The sequence below is a fragment of the Falco naumanni genome, chromosome 10 (assembly GCF_017639655.2).
Source record: "Falco naumanni isolate bFalNau1 chromosome 10, bFalNau1.pat, whole genome shotgun sequence".
Classification (NCBI taxonomy): Eukaryota; Metazoa; Chordata; class Aves; order Falconiformes; family Falconidae; genus Falco; species Falco naumanni.
Genome location: NC_054063.1, coordinates 28574066 through 28599143, shown reverse-complemented (window position 1 = coordinate 28599143; position 25078 = coordinate 28574066). Strand labels below are relative to the sequence as shown.

General features: G+C 40.1%; 1 long non-coding RNA gene across 1 annotated transcript; it reads left to right on the top strand.

The window, feature by feature from the left end:
* The first annotated feature begins 7274 nt into the window (after positions 1–7274).
* Positions 7275–21153, top strand: LOC121095220. The gene is made up of 3 exons (XR_005830026.1): positions 7275–7497; positions 13173–13371; positions 18122–21153. It is a non-coding gene; the product is annotated as an uncharacterized LOC121095220 (long non-coding RNA).
* The last annotated feature ends 3925 nt before the right edge of the window (positions 21154–25078 follow it).

Here is a 25078-nt window from a genome sequence, read left to right as displayed (position 1 = left end):
ATAGAAAAGGGGGGATTGATATGGAGAAATAGTGTGAAATGGGGACGCTTAACACCGACTGTGATTGTATATGTCTGCTCAAGGAATGTGGGTATGGTGACTGGTCATGGGTGCGGTGTCTGGTCACATAGGACTACAGTTTTTGAGGAGACGCCTGCCCCTCTTCCTCTAACAAAGGGGAGACGGGGAGACGCCTGCCCTTCTTTCTCTAACAAAGGGGCTATTTAAAAGAGAATTGAGAGAAGATGAGAGACATTCAAATGCTATCTAGAGGGAGGGAGTGCTAAGTCTCCTTGCTGGAGAAGATGGGATGGTCACAAGAACATGAATCACCTACAAACCTGCAAGACCACCACATTCCAGGAAACGGACTGATAAGCTAATTAACATACGAAGCCGGGTTTAGGTAACGAATATGTATAGGCGTTAATTGAATATTCATTTGTTTCATTGTATAAATGTGGGATGGTTCGTCACTTCGGGTATGCACGCTTGTGGAGGAGCGATCCCCCGTGCATCTGCGCGCAATAAACATACCTACTTTATAACTTTCGAGTTATAGAGTCTAATTCCGCACGTCAAAACGACTTAGTTATCTTAGCCTAAAGTAGTCCAAACTGGAGAAAGCTTATAGGTCAAGATTCAGGAAAATGAACTCTAAATAAATGAACTATTGCCAGTATTCCCAGACAAACTGATCTTCCAACTGAGATGAGGGGGAGTAGACATCTAAACTTCTGGGATGCTTGAAAAAACCCAGAGCTGATCAAGTTCCACAGTGTGGGAAAAATATATCACACTCTTGAGTGTATTGTATATCCTGGCTTCATGTTTTTAAGTTTTCCTTTTAGCTCTGTAATACTAGAAACATACATAAACAACACACAGGCACAAAAAAACAAACCAAGGAATAAAAAAGATGTCTCATCCCCGGCAGGCTTGCTTTAAATTAAATACAAAGAGCTTCATGACATGGTACAAAAATCATGAAAAGCATGACAACTTGAAAGATAGCAAAAATTTGCAACAGTAATGTGGGGCAAGGGGTGGGGAGGAGTACAGCATGACAGAGGTTGTTTTGGCTTCCATAGCAGTTACAGTGAGTAAGAAAATGAAGAAATAGGAGAAATACAACATTTTTTTAAAGAAATGTTATATCTGAAAGCGGACAAACTAAATGGACTGAAGAGCATGCCATGTTCCATAGACAATACTTTTTCAGAAAAGTTTCTGTAAGGCTTCCAGTACAGGTATCTCACCCCACTTTTCAGAAGGGAAGAGGAGAAAAATACAAATTATTACTTTTTGTGTGTCTGATAATACATAAAGATCCTCTTCTGTTTCATACAGAAAATGTGGTGATGCATACCAGGATGTGGGTGACTCAAAGGTTAGCGTTAATATTATGCAAAAGACATATGTAAGAGATGGGGAAATAAAATCTACCGAAAAGACGTATTAAAAGATTTCTGGAACTCTCGTTAGAAAACAAAACCAGACAAATATCCATGTTGTTGCCTATTTTTCCATAAGCTTTTTTTCTGTACAGAGCTTTTTAAATAGCTGACAGCGTAATAACCACCATCATCAGAGTGTGTCTCTGATTGCTGTTCCATGAGTTCTCAGGTAAGGCTTTTCAAATAAAGCACAAGATAGGCATTGAGAGCGTCACAAGGCCATGCTCAGTACAGTACAAGACAGACCAGTAGACTCTGACCCTACAATATGACATGATAAACTGAGATCATTTAGGGACAAATGTGGCATCTTATTCCACATTTATTGCCACCAACTGCAATAAAGTAACTTAGCAAAATGATTAATGGCAGGGATAAAGGGCTTCTGTTGTGAAGTGCTGATCATATTAATGCCTAAGTGTTAGGCAGTGTCTAAAGAAAATGACAGCCACAAGACCTGGATAGCCAAAGGGCAGCAGAGGTGCGCAGAGGCAGGGGATGTGTCACCTGCCTTTTAGAAAAAAACTTGGTATATTGAGAACACTTAGTATCCAAAAAAATATATCTTTCATTCTCCTTATGAGATTTCCTCTCAGGGTATTCACACCTCATTCTGCAGATTTACAATCTTCTGTATTTAAAAATGAAACTACAAGATTAATGCTATTTTTGTGGTGTTTTTTCAAGAACTAACAGGTTGTGCTGGGGCATATCAGAAACTCAAGAGCAAATTTACAGAGACTGAGTTTCTAAACTTACATAGGAGACTGTGATATGTTTAGAAAGTGGAACAAGCGCCTTGCTGTTTTGGAGCATGGCTGTAGAAACCTACTAGCATTTTAAGATGCATAAATGTATTTGTTCTCTGTCTTGAAGCACTTAAGATTTCTGAAATGGTAGTGTAATGGTGGAAACTGTTGTTGTATTTTTGGCCAAAGCAAAACTGAAAACCAAACTATTTATTAGTGGGGTTTTCCCCTGTCCACCAATATACCAGGGAGATTATGGTGATATTATATAGTGTGCTGGAAGATTCTCCACTTGCAAGTAAAAAACCTAAAGGTAATGAGTAGGTGAAAAGAATCACCAATGCAAACACTAGACTGCAGAGAAAGATACTTCATCTTGGTAAGCAAAAGTAAACAAAAAAGCACAATTTCAGAGGGCTAAACTGTGCAATCTCAAGAAAAAATGGTGCGTTGGAACACCCTCTGAACACTGGTCCCAGAACAGGGAATTCTGTACTGTCTACCTGTGCCCTTCTCCTACCTTCTCTTTTCAAGCATTTCATTTGCCATTCTTAACAGAGTGCAAGGCAACCTGGAAAGAGCTCCTGCAAATCAATCCCCAAGCCAAATCCCACTGACAACCCTACGCACCCTGTAGCACAGGGGTGAATTTCACTCCCAGTGCTGGAATAATCAAATAGTGTGGTGCAACCGGAGGCTGAAGAAAAATTAGAGCTTCTTCACAATATATAATTTGTCACTGGGGTCTCATGTGCTTTTGATGCCATGAAGACATACATGACAGAGGATAAGGAGGGTAGGTAGGCCTTAATGATTTTTCATATTTGAGAATGTCAGTTGTACCTTCTTTTCCCATGGTGGAAATCCATTATTAATATTTACAAGCAATTCTCTAGTAAGCAGGTAAAGGCTCACAATCAGAATCAAATTACTGTACTCCTGATGATACTTCATGAGATGAGCACTTTATTAGGAAACAAAAGCTTCCAGAGAGACTATTTAATGATAAGTACATCAGTTTCTTTAATACTCTAATGGTAATCGCTAGTGAGACAATTATTTTTCTTGCCCAATGATTTCCCCCCCCTAGTGAGAACTGTTGTACTCAATGCTTAGAGTGTAATATAATTATTCAGAGTTCATTAATAGGCAATATTACTTTTCCTTTCATTAAACCAGATTTGTGCATCTGTTTGAATAAGGATATGTAAGTCATCAACATGCAGTACATAGTTTTTAATTTTTTTTGAGGAAGGAACAATGCGAACCTGGCACTTACTGTTCGATGAATTGAGGAAACCTGACTCCTAGTTACAGCCTGCTGTTCATGGTAGTGTGAGCAAGTCCCCATCCCTCAGCACATCTGCTCCACTTCAGTTTCCCATGTGTCAGACAAGGACAATTCTTCCCCAGCTTTGTAGGAAGCTTTGGGAATTTAGCGAAGAATGACAGTAAATGACTTACACTCTTTTTAAACTTCTGTCAGGCAGTATTGAGGGCAATGAGCAGTGATAAGTCATGAGAATATGGCCATAATGATGGGATAAGCCTGGTGCTCTGTAGTCCCATTGGCCTTTTGGTACCAAGGGGAGAAAAGCTACAGCAGTGACCATCATTTTGGAGTGCCTTTTGCCAGTGGCATTCCTTTCCACCTCAGCAGTTCCTTATGAATTTTCCTCAGCTGGACAAGCCCCTGTTACAAACACAGTGGTTAGCCTCCTGCATTGGATTTAGGTGGGTGGAAGTAATAATCAAACTTTTCTCCTTTGGCACACCAACTCCACTGTCAGCCATGCTCTCATTGGGTGATACTAACGAGAAGCAAGAGCTAAGTAAAGTGGTGTTCAAAAAGGCAATAGGCAAATCAAGAAAACACTGTCATGGATAATATCAGCACAATGTGCCTCTCACTGGGGCAGGAACAGAAAGAAACATCAGCTATATAGGTAATTTAAGGGAGCTGCTTCACCTTTAAGTACCAAAACAACCTTCTGCCCTTGTCTGAGCTCTCCTTATGGCACTGTAGATTAGCATCAACTCCACTGTATGATTAAAGACAGCATGTATCACTTTTCCTAAAACCTTATAATTCTTCTTAAAGTAAATTTATTAATTCTGAATTCCTTTGATTCAATTTGGCCTGTTTGCCCAGTAATGCCCTAGTCTTACTTCAAGTTAAGCAATCGAAGTAGTGGGAAAAGCAGTTCTGATGCTGAGCAAGCAGACCAAGGCAAGTACTTTTACTGAATGTTCAATGTGGTGCCAGTAATTACTGCCAGTAATGAGGCAAAACAAGCTAACACATCCGTCTGCAGTTGTATCATAGTACCGCAGCACATAATACTGTTTGAGTTTCCCTTCTGTATGTTTTTGCATGCTAGGTGCTGATAAAGATCTTTTCCTCTAGTTTCATGTTTGCATGGTATTCTTGTGTAATGGCCAAACCTGTTTGGTTACAGATTCCTCTGTCTGTCCTGATTAATGTCCCCCTCTTTGGACCCCATGAGGGAATCTGGGAAGCTTTTGGTGCTTTTGAGGCCATTTGTTGCATTATCTGGGCTGTCATTCTCTATTTCAGCTATGGACTGCTCAAAATCCAGCGGCCTATGCCATGCATTGCTTGAGATTTTACTTAGCTTCTCTGTTCTCCAGAGCAACTGAATTGGTACTGAAATCAACTTTAGGAATAAACACTGTCATGAGAGTATAATGTAGATATCATAATATCCCTTCAGGCAAGAATTTCAAGTCCCGTTTCTGCAGGGAACCAGGAAGAGCACAGCTGTTACAAACTGTATGATTCTGGGCTTGTGAATTCCCTATGACCTTGTAGTAGTGAACAAGAAATCCGGAATGCTTGTCAATTTTTTAAATGAAGAGACATGTAGCACACAGTACCAACAGCAATGAAAAAAGCATAATGTGGAGGCATTCCACTCCCAGTGTGAGGCAACACAGTGGTAGCAAAGTGTCTCCTGGGGGACAAACTAACAACTAGAGTGGTTGGTTATTCATTAATTCCTATCAACCTTAAAAAAATAAGCTCACTGCAAAACTAGTTACACCTCTCCTGTGGAGTACTCTTACTTTAGCCTGAGGAACCTGCCTGCATGAGAACACTAGGCACAAAAAGGTGAATTAAATAAAGTTACTTTGATGTGACATTCCCATAGAGACTGTTGCTACAGCAACAAGACCTTTAGTTTCTCAAGTCACTTAAAAATAAATAATACTAGTGAAAACAGACTTTGCTTCCTAAGCCATTATGGAGTTTTCAAAAAAGAAAATTTCACCCAAGAAGGACTCGGGATGAGCGTTGCCGTACTCGCTGAAAACACATCCAGCAGGTGTACAGCACTGCAGTACCGTAATCACAACCTTTTTCCTGATCTTTATTCTGAGGCAGTTCATCATCCTTTTAATTAACAGCATATATTATGCCCCCCCCCCCCCCCCCCCAAATACAAGAGAAGAAAACAATGCATGTGGCTACAATGTAGTATTTTGAATGGGTAATAGAGAAAAGGGGGAGGGTGTGCATGTGAAAAATGAAAAGTATATTTATTACTGATGCTCACTATTAAATTTGACAGATAGCATTTGCCTCCAACCTTTCAAGCCAGAAGTGGAACAGATGTTCATGAAAAGCCGGTTAATTTCCTGCCATTTGTGAACTGATTAGAAACTGAAACATTAGCACACTGACACTTCTTTATTTTTAATCTTGCTCGTGTTTTGAAAGGAAAAGAAAAGAACCACCGGGAGCTAAGGTCTGGTTTTCAGATAGGAATGGGTGCACATTTTTGTTTCCTCTTTTAACCCAAACCCTCTCTGTTAAGGAAATAGAAAAAAGCAAAACTGACGCCACACAGCCAGTAGCAACTTGGTGTTGCAAACTGTTGTCTTCTGCATAGCTGATGCAGTGCTAGCGCAGCGAGTGAATGAGGAAGAAAGAGTAGCTGCTGCTTTCTCACACACCTATCTATTGTTACAGCTGCTAAGCAAATGAACAAAGGGTCTAAAGCTGTTTTCCAACACGGCTAGTAAACAGGCAGTTACGCTTGTACAGGTCATTGTCAGAAACTAAGTGTTCTGCCCTATAATGAGGAACAAGGAATGAGGAACTTTTCCAGTTTTAGTTTTCAGAAGTGCTGTTACTGAGCTGCATTCATAAGGGGCCAAACAGCCTCTGCTTTAATAGTTCCCAAAACAGAAATTCAGGCCCAAATGCAAATCTGGTAGAAGCAGGTTCAATTCCATTCAAAACTGAATGGTGTCTCCAGATCCAATTCAAGGACAACTCACTTTTGTCATAAATATTTATGTACTATTATTAATCCCAGTGGGAGAACTTTGGGCATGCATTATCAGTTATTTATATACCCTCTACCCCAAGAAAGCTGAGGCTTTTACTCCCTTGGGTCAGATGTAGCAAGTTACTCCAAAGTAAAGCTGGTCAGAAACTTTCTGACAAAGCGAGGGTTTGTTGGATAATCACAATTTGCTAAGGCTGAAACATGTTATTTAAAACATCCTGGGTTTTGATGAGCAGCCACCGAGGCTGGGGCAGGGTCCAGCCCAGCCATGCAGGCCAGGGCAGCTGCTGGGCCAGGCTGGCTTCCTTTTCCGCTCCGCCGCTGTTCTTGTCAATTCCCTGGCGGGCTGCGGAGCCCGGGGGGGCGGGGGGGGGGGCGGCTTGCAGCACATTTCTAAAACTTCATCGTCCCAGGACCCAGAGCAAGTTGAAAAACAAGCAAGCAAACAAAAAAAAAGAAAGAAAATCCTTGCAAAATGGAAACTTTTCAAGCCAGCTGTACTCAACAGTAGTTAAAACAAAATAAAACAAACCAAGATCTTGGTATTTGAAACCACAGTTCGAGGAAAATTGGGCAGGAAAGATTCTCCCCCAGGTCAGCACACTGGTCAATATTCTCTATCCTTTGCCTGTGTTGTGCATACATCTACAACTGGAAAAGCACATGCTTTAAAGCATGTAACGTATACTTTGCTTATCTTTGCTTATCTGCAGTCTGAACAGTGCAACTCTGATCAAACAGGAGATTCAGCGAGCAGTAGATTTTGTCTGAGTGTGTGCATGCACATGTGTGTGCGCACATGTGTGTGCATGAAGTCAGAGTACAAAAATCACAGAAATGCAATGCTGGCATACAGTGAGAGCTGTTGGAAATGTTTCATGTTTAAAGACAAAAGCTGATGTGTTCCCGATGAAAATTTTCTTGGCTCTGCAATTATTTCACCCAAGGTGCGCCTTTCTGTGTGCATCTGGAAAGGTATGTAATTATTTTTCTGACTGAGTTTCATGTTTTAGTAACAGGTGGTTGGACTAATCCTCAGAAAATAGCATGCAACACACAAAGCTTAACTCATTTTGAATACTGCTTTTACCATCTGAATCAGCACACGCCCAGCTTAAAGGTTATGAAACCTCTTGAGTGAAACTGTCCAAGTTACTTACCTCTCCCCTAATATACGAACAGTGAGGATGTTACACAAATATTCTCATCTGTGTTTTATCCTAAACCTTTAGGCCACACCTTCAGTTGGAATAAATAGGAGTAACTAAACTGGTATCAGCAAGACAATGCATATGCTTAAAATTAAAGGAATGTATTGCTAAACCCAGAGTTTTCATTATCTCACAGAATTTAGCCATCTTTCCAAAGATTTGCTAAAAAGTGTACAGTTCTCCTTTAAATTCCTTTCCTTACTCCACTTTCAAGTTTTCTTTACTCTTTAATTCCTTTCTTCTTCCTACTTCTACTACCACTCCTCTGCTTCCTCCCTCTACTGGGGGAGGGGAAAGGGAAGAATAAGTGCTTTGTTGTTACTCCCCTCCCCCAGCTTGTAAAGTTTTCTTCTCATATCCCACTGGAAAATAGCATTTCCCCAACCATTTTAATAAATACTGCAATTTTTAATTGACAATTAGATGTTTGAAAAAGAGAAGGGGAAAAAAAATAGGCAGACTTTGTGGGGAGAAAGAATGCATCACTTTTTTTTTTTGTTGTTGTTGGACACGTGATGTGTAACTGCAGAGTGGGACTCTGCATCGCTCTGTCTACATTCGTGATCGTATCACTCCCACCAGTGAGAGTCGAGCAAACTGAACTAATTGAAAAGTGAGAGAAGCCACTCCCTCCAGCTACTGCAGCTCCATCTTCCTCAATTACTTGCTTTTGAGGCCTTTTAGGGTTTTGCTTCTCTATTCTCTATTCTACAGGAATTTCCTATTCCCAGCTATTTCAGTCCCTTCCCCTGCCCTTCCACTTTATGAAGTGATCAGCTGTTAAACAATTCCCACTGACAGGAAGTGCCATTACTGCACTTGAACACTTAATGTTCCAGACACGGAGGAAATGCAGGGCAGTCTGCACCAGCCTCCCTGCCTACTCAAAGACCATCCTAATATCAGTTTAAAATTCCAAGCAGTCTCTTCTGTATCATCTGCTTATTCCTCTTTCAGCCTTAACTACACTCCAAAAGCCAGTCAATTGTTTGAAAGGGGCAATTTGTTGTCTCAAATAAGGTCAACTGCATAATGAATAATTTCACATAAATCATAAATGTGTTAAATTAAATCACTATTGAAGACCCTGGAAAAAGAGCATAAGTCACCAATTTTAGAATCATACAAATCTAACCAGTCAAAGGAACTCTGAACTGACAGGGAGGGGATCATTAGAAAACAAAGAAACAAACAACAAAACAGACTTAATTTGCACAACTGTTGTAATCTTTACAGAGAGCCTTCTATCTAAAAAAAACCCTTACTCCTTTCAATTAAGAAAAGTTTATTACATTGCTGACTATATTTTAATGTTGCTGTATGAACTCACTTTGATTTTAAAAAATTCCCCCTTCTCCCCCCACAATATCCATCAGTTTATAGGGTTCTATTGGCAACTCAGGGAACAGAAAAATAACTAGGCTTTTGGGTAAATTATTTAAAAAAAAAAAAAAAAAGAAGAAAGAAAAAAGATTATGGCAGAAAGGTTGAATACATGTAATTTTCTAAAATTATGACTAAGGGAGGATATGATAACAGCCTAAAATATTTAACGTGTGTAAACATTAAAGACTGTCATGAAACAGTGTGGGCTGAAATGAAATTAGACTGAATACCAACACAGTCTCCTAGACTATGGAATATTTTGCTAACAGGAGTGGTGTTTGAATCACTTAAAACTAGACTGGACAAGGAACTGGAGAACATACTACATGGTTAGAGACACAGCTACATCAAAGCGTGATTTTCAGTCTATGAGTCACCGTGACAGCTGTGCCCCGCTGGGAAAATGCAGATCACAAAGCTCAGGATGAAGCACATGAGAGTCAGAGACAAAGCTTTCTCTGTCAAGGGGAGCTGGCTACGCAGCGGTCTTCAATGAAGAGATCAGGCAAATCCAGAGTCTGAGCATCTTTAGGCCATGCTGCAAAACTACCTCCCTCAATAAGTCTCTCCACTAGGAGACAACCATAATACTGATAGTTTCTTCTACTCTGAAAGTGCAACCACGCACTAAAACAAAGTAAAGAAAAAAGAAAAGCCAAACATACCACCAGATCTTATCCCAGAAGAACTTTGATTCTGAAACAGAAATGAGATGACAAATGCTCCATGAAGTCCACCACAGACACTCCTTCTGTGCAGTGGTGCCCACATACTGACCTCTGAATAAAGCTCCTTAATCCAAAAGAAGAGTTATTCCAGGAAAATTATTAAATACAGGTTTTCTAATAGTTGATTTTCTCATATAAGTAACCTCATAGGGCCATAGCACAAAAGAATCCTGAAATTACAGGGAAGTGGACCATTTGCACAATCTTCTTTCATTTTTTATTTTAAAATAGCAATTTTAAAATTGCACATACAGTCTGCCCAGTAAAAGCTGCTGTTTAAAATCATGGTATTGAATGAAGATGAACTCAGGCCTATACTGATTGACACTCAGAGTCTACATGTATGTCACAAAATTGAAGTTTCCCAGCATAGTTTTATTATATTTCTGTTGTGTAAGTCCCTCCTAGTCATCAAAGCCTCACATAAGCAGTGAAGTGTGTTGCGATCATTTGTGAGGTTTATATACTTCAGGTAACTCTCTCTGTTTGAATGACAAAAATGAAGGCAACTGTTCCAAACAGGCTCCACAAAACGAAAAGCTGTAACAACAGAAATCCTCTTTCTTCATCCAAAATAACTGCAGCTGGCAATTACCCATGACTAATTTTGTAATGATGAAATTCACTTTCATCTGAAAGCAAATGGGAATTTGGAAACAGACAGTGGTCGTTCTCATTGTCTTACTTGGACAGAGTTACTCCTGGTGCACTTCCAGGAAAGCCCACCCTGCTGTAACGGTGTTGAACATGGCCATTTAACAGGCATGGATTTGTGCAAATAATACTGCTGTGTACTAGCAAATTCGCCTAAATATTAGGAACATTTATGTCATACACTGTAGTTTTAAGTGGTTCTGTTCTAATCTAATTATAACAAAGTTCATTTACCCCTCCCCCACTTCCCAGATACACCTCAAACTAGAAAATAAAACTACAGTTCTGCAGAAAGTTTGACTTGGCTTTGGGTTGAGAGATACTGAATTACTGGATTTATTCCAAATGTTGAAAAGTCTCACATTTTTAAACTTGAAAACTCCTGTGTTTTTCTTTTTAGAATAGATAGCACTGTAGTCTAAACTATAGCATAAATAGACAAAACCAAATACCATGTTTTTCTCCTAAAATTAGTTTAAATGTAACCTTGTCAAACCTTTCTGGTTTTGACCTGAACAGAATTCTGGTTACATTGATGTGATTTCATAAAGCACTTTAACTCCAAGAGTTCTGCGTATAATCAGCTCCTGATTTCCTGTGGGTGAATTATCCAATTTGCAGGTTAAACCAGACTCCGCCATCTCCAGAAACACCCCTTGCTGCTGAGTAAGTGACACAGAGTACACGCTACACTGCCTGCCCTTTTTCACTGTTTGGTAATTTATAGGTTTTTAAAACAGGAATTGAATGTATATTATTCTTATAACCTGACATCTATTCTGTATGATGGGTTTTGCTTTATGTGCATGTCTCCTCCCTACCCCTTAAACCCCCTTAATCTCCAAAGGTAACTGAAAGTGAACTACGATTTTGTCAAATGCCTGTGAGTTTGCTGACAGACTGCTTGAACATTCGCTTATTTTCTCAAGTATTTTCTTACTAAACATACCTTTATAAAAAAAGTCTTTTATGAGCAGACACAGAGTTAGTTTAGCGACTTCTGTTTTTTATGTGATCTTATCTTGTGGTCTTACATTTTCATTTAAACCCATGTTAAATGATGGGGCTGAGATTATTAAAAGAAGCGTTATGTAGGCTACAGGAAACTAATGTGGGATCCTTTTAAATCTCTTCCTCAACCATCATTCATTTGTCCTACTTTTTCTTTTTTTGGTTCAATTACTAGCAGACAATAATGCTGGGGCCATAACAGCACGCCCACCTCAATGGAAAGGTACTATTTTTGTATGGTCTGACAGGCCTGTTCCTGTGTTCCTTTGCACAAACAGTTGCATGTCTGATTTAAATTATGTTAGTGCATGCAATTAGTGCTGGTGTGGCAATACATAGCCACTTGAGCATGTAGGTGCACAGTCTTTACATTAAATCCTCAAACTGCCTTTCTACAGGGAGATGAAGACAGTGGCCCATGTCAATACATCAAATAAACAACCGTCCAGCTTCAAAGTTTTGATGGAGCTTTTAAACCAAAGATGCATAAAGCATTACCAAAGAAATGAAGCAAGGTGTATATATGCAAAGAAAGATTTGTGCATCTTTGTTCTCCAGAACACTGAGGAAAAGCAGCTCCATCATGAGTACTAATGCAAAACACATATTGGGTCGAACAGTCAGAAGGAAAAGTGTTCTTGGGGTGATTCTCAAAAGCTGGGGTTTTATTTGCATAATAGAGCAGATAATTTGCAAGACCTGCCATCTCTTATTTCTGTCATCAAAGAGGAAACAGAAATAACAGAATGTGACTTGTGGCTAACCATGTGACAAAAAACTGAACAACATGAACCTCCTCCTGGACTGTCTACGGAAAAATCACAGGACACAGTTTGTTTGCACAAGCTATTTGATGAATCATTCTGAACAAATAAACTTGAATCAGGTGATTTAAAATCAAAAAAGGGTTAAATTAGATTATTGATGATGACTGTGATCAAATCTGTAAGTAGCTTATTTTATCTAATTCCAAAAAATATTACTTTTTATCTAAACAGATTACCCAATGCCTAAGTTTAAAGCATTTAAGTATTTCATGATAAAGTGAGCCACAGAAAGCAATATTTTGAGTGAAGAAGAAGAAAGTTTTGAGCCTCTTGCAGCAGTTCCAGTTTGGGTCATTTTATTCAACCTAGTATAGTCTATATAGAATAAAATAGTATTTTATTCAACCTAGTCTGCTCATTCCAAAACCAAACCTGTCTCTCACTGACATGATAAATGGCACTTGCCCTACTCCAGATGCTGTCAGTCTTTTTTTCTTTTAAAGCACACTAATATTCAAACATCTTCTGTGTGGAAACAAATTCAGCAGTTTCTCTTTCTATAACTATCTCTGACATAGATAGCACCAACGGCTTCTGCACAAACAGGCAGGAGCTTTCAGATAGGTTATCAGTCACTGCACACAGGCTGGGTATAGATCCCCAAATCTTCCTGGACATATCAGGTTCCAGAATTAGGGTTTCTGGATCAATTCTATTGTCACTTGGTAGGCTTTGAAGAAGGAACTGCTGTTCCTGCTTCACAGAATAAATAATCCTGCAAAATATTGATCATTCAGTTCCAATAAAGCACTCCGTACCTTGCAAACTATATTCTTAGCTGTATTTGGTAGATTGTTCTTCTTTCAGTACTCTTTCTCCCTCTCTCTCTCCAGAGTTTTATTGACAAGCCTAAAATAAGTGATTTCTCAGAGCACAGACATGCTCTTTCTAAGAACACAGATATCTCTTAAGAAAATCTGCACCAAGATGTTCAAAAAGCATTGCTGCACGTGGGAAGTTGCATTTCACAAGCCTCTCACGACACTGCCTCTGTTATGCATGCCAATAAAACCAGGGCATAGGCCCTCGGAGGTAAGCACTGTATTTATTTGGTCTTTAAGCTTTGATAGAGTATTAGCTGCTGTGTGATCTTTATTAGAAGCAAGGAAACACTATGTAGTTTGTCAGGCAGTGGCAGATGTGAAGTAGTGTGTGTGGTTGTTTTTTTACTCCTAGCAAGTTCTGACAGCCCTGCAAACAAACACTTGACCATATACTGTCTATCAGTGTACAATGTGCATTTGATTGTGCTTTTTATTTCAAGCTTTCATTCACTATAGTGGAGTTACGGTCAAAAATAACTATCTGAAAATAGGCCCTTCCTCACTATGCTTCTTAATGTCTTATTAATAACAACTTTTATTGTATTTGCGTGTACTGTGCAGGTACATGGACACTGAGAGGGAAACGTATAAACAAGATTTGTGCTGGTTGCCCATATTGACCCTGGTGACACTCCCTCTTTTATATAATAAATCAATACCTCCCTGTGGAGGAAAAGCTGGAAGTAGCTTATCACTGAATTTCAAACGACAGGCAGATCTCCGTCCCTACTCAGCTGCTCATTGCTGCCATCTCAGAATTTGCTGGCAAGCTGCTTTTTATGGCTGCCTTTGGCTCATCTGGCCTGAAATCAATAAATTTGAACACAAATGCAAGGAGGTTTCTGCCAACTTGGCTCCTTTTGCAGGCAGAGGGCTTTAGGACCATCCCATAAGCACCCTTGCCCCCAGACTGAGCAGGGGGCAGCAACTCTTTAGCCTCAGCTGGGTGAACACGTGCATCTGTGGCTCTTGCACATGGGTACACGTCGTCTTGCAGTGGAAGTGGGAGCCTACATCCATCCTGGGCACTGCTCCATATTCCCTGCGTACCCTGAAAGCTCAGAACTCCAGCCTGTACCACCTCTTCCCTTTCAAGAGGATGACTGATTTACAGGAATGGCACTACTGATTTGCTTGACAGAAACGCAACAGGAAAACCTAAGCTGGTAATCCCACCCTTCCCTATGCCAGGCGAAACTGAGAAATTACTTTTTCTCCGTCTCTTTCCAGACTGTGTTAAAGAATAGAAATAAAAATCCTTTTGGCTCTGGTAACTAAACCTTTGCCCATCATAGGATTCAAATGCATGGAGAGTCAGAAATATATACTAAACTTTCCAGGGATGTAAACACAGAAGCTGTAGACATAAAGACCTTAAATTACATTTAGGGTTTTTTTCCTGTTGTCTAAGTATCTGACCCCTTGCAATAGCTTGTGTTTTAACCTGCGAGTTGCAATTAAGGGGTAAACTGCTAGTTGCTTCAGCCACCAGGCTTAAATACTTGTTCTTATCACCAAAGAAATCTTAGCGTAGTGATGTGCCTGTCAGAACCGACTAAAGAACCTGAACATTTGCCTCATTTACACAAAAATTTGATCTGGATCCATGACTCATATCTGCCTGAACCAGAAAGCTGACGCTGAATACCGGGAACTTCAGACACCAAGTTGAAGAGGAACCATCCTTAATCTTTGAAGGAGAGTTCAGAATACACTTTTTTCCGTTATTAAACTGAAATACATATTAGTCAGTTTTAGAAGAGTTTCACCATTTTCAGTCTCGGGAAATATCATAGTTCCTAAGAGCTGCAGCCACAAACTAGAACCCCATTGTGTGAACTATTGTACAAAAAGACGGAGATACTTTACAAATGTATAATTTATAATGGAAGTAGGAAATTAAAATTTTTCCTTTATGCTGAAAGGGCATAACTGATAATGCACACTCTGTACCGGTCCTGCTGAGTGTGCTTTTTAAACCCATATGAATTTGCACTAGAAATAATACTGGAAATACTGGCAAATTATTTCTCAGCTTCAGCTTAGGGCAGGGACCATGAATCCTTTGGACTGGTGCAGACTGCCCGGTAAGAATGTTTCCTTTTTAAAGCGACTGCGCAGCCGCTATTCTGCTGAGGTTACATAGATGACAAGTTAAGGATTCCAGTTTTCCCAGTATATGCAAGGCTTTCTTGTTAATAACTCAGCTGTCTGTCCAAGCTCAGCCTATTGTGACAGGTATGGCTGCACTCCCATTTTACTCATGCAGTCATGATTGCATACAGTATTTAATTAATTATGTACATAACTAGGCAATTATATATCTCACAAAGTACTTATACAGTTATGTGACTTATATTTGAACTGAAAGCACAGAACCAACTGTGCAACTGTATATACACTTGTGACAGATGTAAATCACAAATCGGTTGTCTTTGCTTAACCGTGTGCAGTTGTCAGCCATTAACCCTATTTATGTTTTGTACCAGACATGCTTCAGTTTATTAGGTAACAGCTTTCCCAATTGGATGGCAGTGTTAGAAGGGAAAGGTTTTCAGTAAGAGATTTCATAGGTCTCAAGCAGAAAATTGAAAGCTGCTTTCTGAGAAGGATATGGTGAGAATAAACAGCGTAGTTTTTCTTCAAAGCAATGTGGTAAAGTACACAGGTAAGCATGTTTCCTCTCCAACAGCCATCTGGCCCAGCACAGGCTTTGTCCCTCTCTTGTCATTAGCATTGTTTTTATTTCATTCTTAATACAACAAGGCAGCAAGAGAAGAACAATAACACATTCACAATAGCACAAAAAGTGACTTCCGTGTTATGGTCTCGACCAAATCTCTCTTGACCTTTTTGTTTCTTCTGCATTTGAAAGACAGAGAGAATGGAGTGGGGAATATGTCTTTTCATATACATAAGGCACTTATTCTCATTTATCCTCTCTCTTTTTAATTTAAAAGCACTTCTGTGGTGCTTGCTTAACATTCATGTCACACTGTGCATAGATACATAGGCACATTATTATTTTTTTCTGTCCTTAAGTACATTACTTTTTGCAAGGCAGCAGCTGAAGAAGTCAGAGCACTCTCATTTCCCCTTTATCATCGCCCCTCTTCCCTTCAGTGACACTTCTTCACTTTTGTCTGCCCCACTTCCAGTCACAGACCCCGTATCACCTTTTAATCGGTGGGATCCCAGAAAAGGTACCAAATGAAACCCCAGCTCCAGTGATACCCTGAACAGTGCTGAGCAGGAGCTCTCCTGAGCCTGATAATAAGAATTAAACCATAGAGTGACATTGACTTATTCTTTGTGAAGTAGGGTAGGATTAACAGGAAACCTGAACAGAGATTACTGGACACATCATCCAGTTTGATCTGTAAATCCTGAAAAAAATAATCAAAGAGTAAACAGAGGAAGAAGCAGGGAGGTTTGGAGGTGCGCCCTGTTGTCCTGTGCTCAGGGCCATACTATGGTGAGGCTAAGCCACCATTTCGCTGAGGCTGCAGGAGCATTATTTACCCAGAGCACCGCTGTGAAGAAACTGTTCCAAAAACATTTTGGAGGACCCTTTCATTAGCCTCCCTCCATGATCAGAAAGATCCTGCTAAAGAAAACACATGACTTGGAGTTCACTGAAATGATGACCCCCAGTGTCTTCCCCTGCGGTGACATCCCCATCCCTGGCACACGAGCACCCACAGGCACTGCTCTCCCCACTCTGATCGCTGTGTAAATTTTGATCATGGAGGTTTGGGGTTTTGGTTTGGGTTGGTTTTTTTGTTTGTTTGTTGGGTTGGTTTTTTTTTTGGTTGTTTGGGTTTTTTTTTTCTCCAGGTTTCTATGAATGGGACGACAGGAAAAAAAAAAAAAAAAAAAAAGAACACAACTCTAAGTGCAACTGCTTGAATAGTTTTAGCGGCTGAACCGTCCGGGAAACTAAGTCCCAGTGCCCTCTGCTGGCATCGGGGAGGAAGGTGTGGTGGGGAGCGCGGGTGGGGAGGGGAGGGGTGGCAGAAAGAGGAGGGAAGTGTTATTAAGCAATAGTAAAAGGAAACTGTGTCAATAAAGTGGGTATGGCCTGAAAACTATAATCGCATAGCAAAGCTATTAAATTGTTGGCAGGCTGGGTTGTTAGTGTAATGTACAGTACATGCCAAAAAGCATATTGCTGGTATGAAACCAGGAATAAGCCAGGATGTTGAAACAACTTCTGTTTTGGGGGTGGGGAAGGGGAGATAACGAAACTCTCTTTAATATAAGGCAATATCTGTACTTTTGATACAGAAGATCACTTATTTTTAAGAACTTTTTAAAATCATTATTTTTGGCTTTTAAATTTCACATTGGAAAAAATTAGTAAGGGAGGTAAGGAAGAAAACTTTTGATTATCTAGTACTTAATGTCTTTATTTTAAGCTGAGAAAAGCAGTTGCGCAACAATGACATTACCACATGAATCTGGTCCTGGAAGAAATTATATCATGTGTGCTTATGGGAACTTAATCCATGAGGTCCCAGGAATGCTGGGATTGTATGTGTGTACATGCACGCACGCACACACACACTGACAGAACAGTTCATGGAAAATCTGTTTCAGACAGTCATTTTTGGATAGAACAACTCATTCTTGCCCTGTTAGGAAAGCAGATTGTACAATTTTATTGGTACCACTGCGCTGACATTTAGTGAGTTTGCAAGATCAAGAAGTACTTCGTAATACACAATTGTAGGTCAGTAATCCACAGGATCTTATCAACTGCCTCAGTATAAGTTAAAACAAACCTAACATTACCGACAAACAGATTAACTGCAGTAGAACAGCAGGACTACGTGAGAAAAGAGAGTTTAACAGAAATTCAAGCAACAAACTTTGACAAACTAGTCGTTAAAAATATATATAATACTGGGAAAGTACTTTTCAATTTGTGTAATAACAGCAGCAACTTTTTTTTTCAGATTTACTGAAGAGGCTATGTCAAGAATGGGGAGTCACACAGAATTCACAAGACACAAAGGCGCTGGGGAAGTGAAGCCCATAACAGGAGAGCTGGACGGAGATGGGATTCAGCTGCTGCATGAGGAAGCAACTTGGGGAAGTGACAATTTTGTCTGTTTTTCTGCCAGGAAGACAGGGGAGGAGTCTACTCTGTACAGTCTGAATAGAACTGGAAAGGACTGCAATCACTCACTGGAAGATTGATGTGACGACTGCAAATCTGTGTACAGCGTCCTTTTCCCCCCTGCTATGTCCAGCACCAGTTTCAGAAATGTCATATCCTAAGTTATTCAGTGAGTAGCTGCAGTATTTATCACACCTGGAGAGGACGAACACCACTGAAGATTTGCAGCATTGCATCTGTTCTGTTCTCTGTGATTCTACTAAATCCAGCTTAGGTAATCCTAATGTATGCCCATTTAATTACAGTAAAAGCAATTCAATTTCTGTCATCTAAATTAACCTAGCCCATGTTGAAACCTACTAGAAATGGTGAAAAGACCTTTTTTCTTAAAAAAACATGTATTATACACTTGTTACACTAGAACTTGAGGTGAGGATCACATAGAGATCCCGGTAACCACCACCAGATCAACCACACAGTATCAGCCTAAAAAAGCTTAAAATCTCGGTCACCTTTCTGATATAAAAATAAATCAATACAAAAATTTTCCTGCTAGCCAGTTAGGTTAGGGTCTTTTTCTGTACGAAACACATGTTGATATTTGATTACTCCCTTTAATAGTGTCCATCTGTGGAAAAGGCTGCAGTGCCAATACATATGCATGAAAGCAATAATCTTATTTTCAATACCAAGGATTGTTTTATCTGCTTCATCTTTAATATTCCACTGATGAGAACAGGTTGTGCATATGGTTCTGCAGCAGCTTGTTTGCAGTCCATTTCATTGTGAACACCTCCCTTTTCACACCTTCCCTTCCCCACCTGAGCTGATTCTTTATACAATGCAGCAACATTAGCTTTTATATAGTGTTCATCATCTGGCCCAAGCCTAAACCTCCTCGTGGGCAGGATATTAAATCATAAACAGCTCAGGACTAGTTCTGATAATGAAGGTTAAATATTCTACCAAATGCAACAGAAAAAAAAAAAAAAAAAGAAAAGAAAAGAAAGAGACTCTTCTCTTACCTAAGTGTGGTCATATCTCACTTGAACAATGACCACGTGTGAATCAGGGTTATGGTGAGGCTGTAAACATGGTCCCCTGGAGACAGTTACCAAACCTGTCTTGTGGAGAAGCATCTGAGGTGTAATATACACTGGGAAAAGTGAAATTAAACACATGTATGAAACACATGTATGTAGCTATCTTTTTATGTGTTCCAGGCTCTTCCCAGAAGAGTATGCAGGGTTTGTCTGTGTATGGTTCAGGGTCTTCCACATGCCATAGAAGTCCCACCCCATGTTCTGCGAGCTCTCACAAGCAGACAAGGATAAGCAAGCCTCACAGCCCCATTTTGCCCCCTTTAGGAGTGGTGGTGTGTAAGGTCTCCATCTGTCTCACATAGTGCTTCGAGGAGGCTGTAAGGAAAACAGCGATCAGCAGGGAAAGGCCCTGAGGGTGGCCTCTGTTGCGCTCGCCACACTGCAGACTCCCCTACTCTGTTGGGCAGTGCTCTCTGTATCTCTGGCTTTAATGTAAGGAAGCCAAATTACATCTGTGAAGTACAAATAAGTGCAGGAACAATAATGCATCATCTTACTGGACGTGTCTATTTTGAAGTTGGACGTTGCATTAATTTGCAAAAATTGATCTTTCCAGACAGAGAAGACTTTTTTTTTCCCCTCTATAGACAGTTAACAACAAGATCCAAATTCAAACTAACAACTGGAAAAAGATCTCGCTTTAAATATCTGAGATGTTTGTTGGTGATAACAACTGGATTAGTCACATTAGTTTTAATTGTCTCAGATTGCAAATTGAGATCTGTCACAAGTACTTCAATACTTCAGGTTCTCTTGTTGGTAGGGCAGACATCAATTAAATGTATTGAGGAAGTCAGATATTTTAAAAAGTGCTTAGATAAATGTGATCAATGTGAATGGAGCCTGACAATAATTTTTTGATCCTGAAAACAAAAAATACTCCCAAGAAACAGATAGTAAGTTGTCCCCAAACTTACAAATCCAGTTCCAAACTAACATCATATTTTTCAGCTTTTATAGAAACTAGCGCTACAGTCTCATGAAGAATCAACTTGGGGGAGTAAACTCAAAATAAATGGGGAGATTGAAAGCATGCTAATAATATCAGTTTGGGGTAACCTTTACAATATCTCACTGCCAAAGAATCAGCATTCATAAAAGGTTAAGTTCTTTGAGAACTTACAAGCCGAATACCCCAAAATTGAAGCATGCATAATCATTAGTTGCTTAGGAAATTCTTGGCAAATGTGTGTACATAAGAACAAAGATACATCTGTGAACAAAAAGCTTAAGGAACACTTTCTGTAAAACCCTAAATACTATTTCCATCCTAGAATATAGACATTTACAAGTAATTCTGCCAGTAACCAGTAGTAATTTTAGTACAATGTTTGTTTCCAAGTACTTGAAAGCACCTACTCTTGTGTAATGGACTAGGAATAGTAACTACCGTCTTTACCCTGTCTATAGCAATTACTTTTTTTTTTTTCCCTTGAAGCTAGAAAAAACAGGCACAGACTTGATGGAAACAGAGTAAATTTTTCTGAATTCTTCCACTTTCACCATATGGTTCAGTTTCAGTTCTCTCCAAGCTAGAACAATATGCTTTACAGGAGACAAGATGATAAATGCTTAATTTTGGGTTCAGTTAAAACAAACAACTTTCTCTAAAAGCACATGCTTTGTTTCAAAGTGACATTTGTTAAAAGCCTTAGTGTCCATATTATATTACATCACTGCAGGTCAGCTATCATGACTGACATGGTGACATGGAACAATGAAAGAAGGCAGATTTGCCTTAACCCTCACCACACCACATCTCCTGTATGGTCTGAACACACCACAGACTTTAGGTTCCTTTCATGCTGTTTCTAAACCTCTTTGCAACAATCAAGATAGAGTACAAATGTAACATATGTAGAGATTTTTGCTTGTTGAGAATGAAAAAAAATACCCAAACACCCCCACCCCACCCCCGATTAACCCAAGAAACAGTACTTCATGCTGTCTGGCACAGGCAGGCTTTCTAATGCTGTTGTGCCAAGATCCACCATCACTCTTTCACACCAAGATACTCAATACAATCCCTGCTTGGGTCTCTCAGAGAGGCTTTGAAGTGACATATCCTCTACTTGAAAGAACACCAGCACATTTTACAGGGAAAGGCATCTTTAAAAAGCAAGCTTGTTTTTTCTGTGATGAAAATTCTAAATTTACATTGTAGCATTACCATTCACCTTTAAATAAATATTGATGGATGTAGAAGTTGCTTATGTTTTCAGGGTTGAAGTTAGGTGGCTAAATCCACATTTAGGCTTCTAACAAAAAGGTAGGAGAGTGTATTGCTTCACTGGGTTACAGGTGTGAAACTTCCCAAAGGTCAGGTTTTAATGAGGGCTTGAGCCAAGGCATTGCCACAGCAATTCTAGACAAACCATACTACAAACTCCACAGAAAGCTAAACCCAGAAAAGTTTATCATGGACTCATGCCTTCTTGGAGGCCATAAATGGACTCCATGTGAAAGGCTAAGCACATACTCCAGACTGAAAAGACAGCAAAGCAATCCCACAACTGGCCTCTGCCTGAGGGATAGTTCAGCAACGCAAAGCTCCTACCTGGTCCTGTCCAAAGCTCCTACCTGGTCCTGGCCGAACCCGGCCTTTCTTCTAGTAGCTAATGTGTTAGCGCTCTCTTGCTTCCCAATTCCTTTCAAAGGAGCTTACCTTCTCAGCAGCTCATATATGAAAACCAACTGGGCTGACTCACCCCACTGCAGTAATTAACCCTCGCTAGGTCTCTGTGGGACCTGCAGACCCCACTGCAACAGCAGATTGATGGAGACAAAACTCTAGGTTTTACTTGTCAGTTTTACTGGCAGGATCGTGTGGAGGCGAGAGGGTGGGAGAAGAGAGCCAAAAATGATTTTCAAGTACAGTCACAACATTGATAAAAGCCTTAGCATGGATTTAGTCACACTGGAATTAAATTTATGTAGCTCATGTCTCTGGCAAGGGTGCTCTGCTAACACAGTTGAAAGCACTTAGCTGCAATCACCAAAATGCTGCTGGTGTGCACCCTTAGTGGGTTCTCTGGCTACAGGGAGTTGTTTCTGTAACATCTTAGACCAGGTTCTGCTCCATGATTGGGGATCTGAGTATAGGTACAGCCATTTTTTGGTCAATAAATACATGCTATTAAGGTTTTGTAGCCTTGATTACTGAATTCAATGAAGGGTGCCTGCTAATTGGTGCTGCAGACATTTAAGAGGTTACTGTCTCCACCTACTTGCTCTCCTATTCTTCTGGCAGCTGAACGAGAGGACACCTTTCAGTCATCTCAGGTCACACCCAAGGATTTCAGTTTACAGAGATAAATATCCAACGCTGTGAAATACTTTAGCTGATGAGCTAGCACAGGTTTACTTCTGCAAATCTCCTATAGTACTGCCAGTGAGAATCACCAGGCTTTCGGCACTCACCAGGTATCTATTTATCTAGATATTTATGTGAACCTGATCCCCTCAGCAATGAAGCATGATACCCGTAGCAGGGTATCAAATCCAGAGTGGTGGTAACAAGCACTTATGTTCATATATTTAATAGAAAGAGTGTAAACTATGCAGAGATAGGAATTTATGGTCTCCTATACAGAGGCTGAGTGAGAAGGCTTTGTTTGAGAAGGAACAGATAGAGGATCAGAAGCAGGCAGCAGGAGATCTGCAAGCTAAACTCTTGCTGTTCCTATAAGCCTCTCACACTGCCCTGTTAACCCACACTCCCTCCCAGCCCACACAGGTGGAGGCTGAAGCCAGCTGCTGGCAAAATCCCACACTTTCTTCCAAATGGTCTGTTTGTGCTTTTGAAGGGAGACTCTTCCTGAATGCAGCACTCTGTGACAACCTGCCTGCAGAGGAATCGTGACAGCAGTGTTTTGATTTGGGCCTTCTAAAGTGAATGAGTGATAGGAAGATTTTCAGTTCTACCAAGCAGACATATGTTCTTATTTCTATCATTCTTTTGCTTATCAGAAGTTATATAATCTATTTGTGTAGGAACAGGACATTTGATGATTATATGCTTTTCCAATACTGTGAATGGGTGGTAAAAAGAAAAAAAGATTGTTTCGGAGGCAAGCTCGATTTTACAAGCAAATTTTTCACAAGCAACTCTTTTCCTCCACTTATGACAGCCACTGCCAGTGCTCAAAAGCTGCAAAAAGAAAGCTTCCTGTGATGACAGTGCCTCAACATGCTTCAATCTCATTTATTCAAGTAATACAATTTCAGTTTATACCAACTAAGAATCTGTTTCTCCAATTGACTAGAAACTGCTGACAGAAAAAAAAAGTGAAAACTCTGCAACTTAATCCTCACTTCCCTTATGTTTTTCCAAACAATACTAATGAAGTAATCAAAAACCATCCTTAAAATTTGTGAAGTACTGCAACAAAGATGAGTCTGCAAAAGTGTAATCATGTTTTAAATGCCCTGAAGATTGTGTCCAGGGTCTGCCTTTATCATTCCCTGTGCGCTGCAAAAATCATAAAGGACCTTACTCCTACTCTGTGTAAAGGTAGGTGAAGGGGTAGTGTCAAATGTCGCATCACCTGCTTACAGTCGGATGTGATAAAGAAGGAATTTGGACTTTGTACCTTTCCGGTTTAAAGTCAAATCGCTAATGCTTCCTGTGCAGAAGGCTGATTTCCTATGCAGTTTAGTAGGTGACAAATTTAATAGGAAATGATTAAGTAAAAGCAAAGAGTGATGATAAGGGTTTTATTCTTCTTCAAGGCTTTTGATAATTTGTTTTCAGAAAATAATACAAACTTTAAGGAATTTATACACATCTTCAGCCCCTTTCAAGGCTGCTGCAGAATTTCCTGTTTTTGTGTTCTCAGAACTGCTAAACTGCTGAAGTTGCCAGTAAAGACCTGGGTGTGTTATCCAGAAGAGGTGGAGTCTATAACAAATCCAGATTCTTCACTGATATTCTCAAATGAGTGTGCTGAAGTTAGAGTTTTTCTATCTCTGTCTCACAAATGGGGTCAGTTCACTCATCCATGCACTAGCCCTTTCTGTTTGTATTCTGGAGTGCTGTCTTTTCTAGGTATGAAAGCATGGATTTTGTTGCATAAATTGCCTCAAAGCCAGTTGTAAACATTTATATATAAAAAGGTATTAAGGTATACTTAAAACATGTTCTAAGCCCTGGGTACAGAGCTAGCAATGTGAACCACACAAACCCTGGAAGCATTTTTGTTACTTCCTTAGACGTCAGATCCTGGTCTCTGTGTGAGCAGACCAACCCCTCATCTCCTGAAGCAAAAAATCTTGTACTTACAAGGGGCAAGAGCCTAATCAGATTCCCAACTGGAAAGCTGCTCGAGCTCAACACCAGGCAGAGGGTAGATACAGGTCTGGCATGGCCAACAGGGAGAAAGACTGTGCTTTCTAGGTACTCTTAAAGGTGTTTATTGCTCTGCAAACCTCCCTGGGAATGCAAATACAGTGTGATTGATGGATGCACACAATTCAACAGAACAAATGCTTTCAGCAGACAGGTGGCCCAACAGGAACCTCTGAAGATCCTATTATACAGACGCAACAGTGCAATTATGATATTTTGAGGCATATATTCTGCAGGAGTGGGGATCCACAGAAACTCCTCTGCAGTCCCCCTACTTTGGCGGGGGCAGATGCAGCAGGTGGAGGAGGCTGAGGGAGCCCGAAAGGGTGTGGACCAGGTTGTG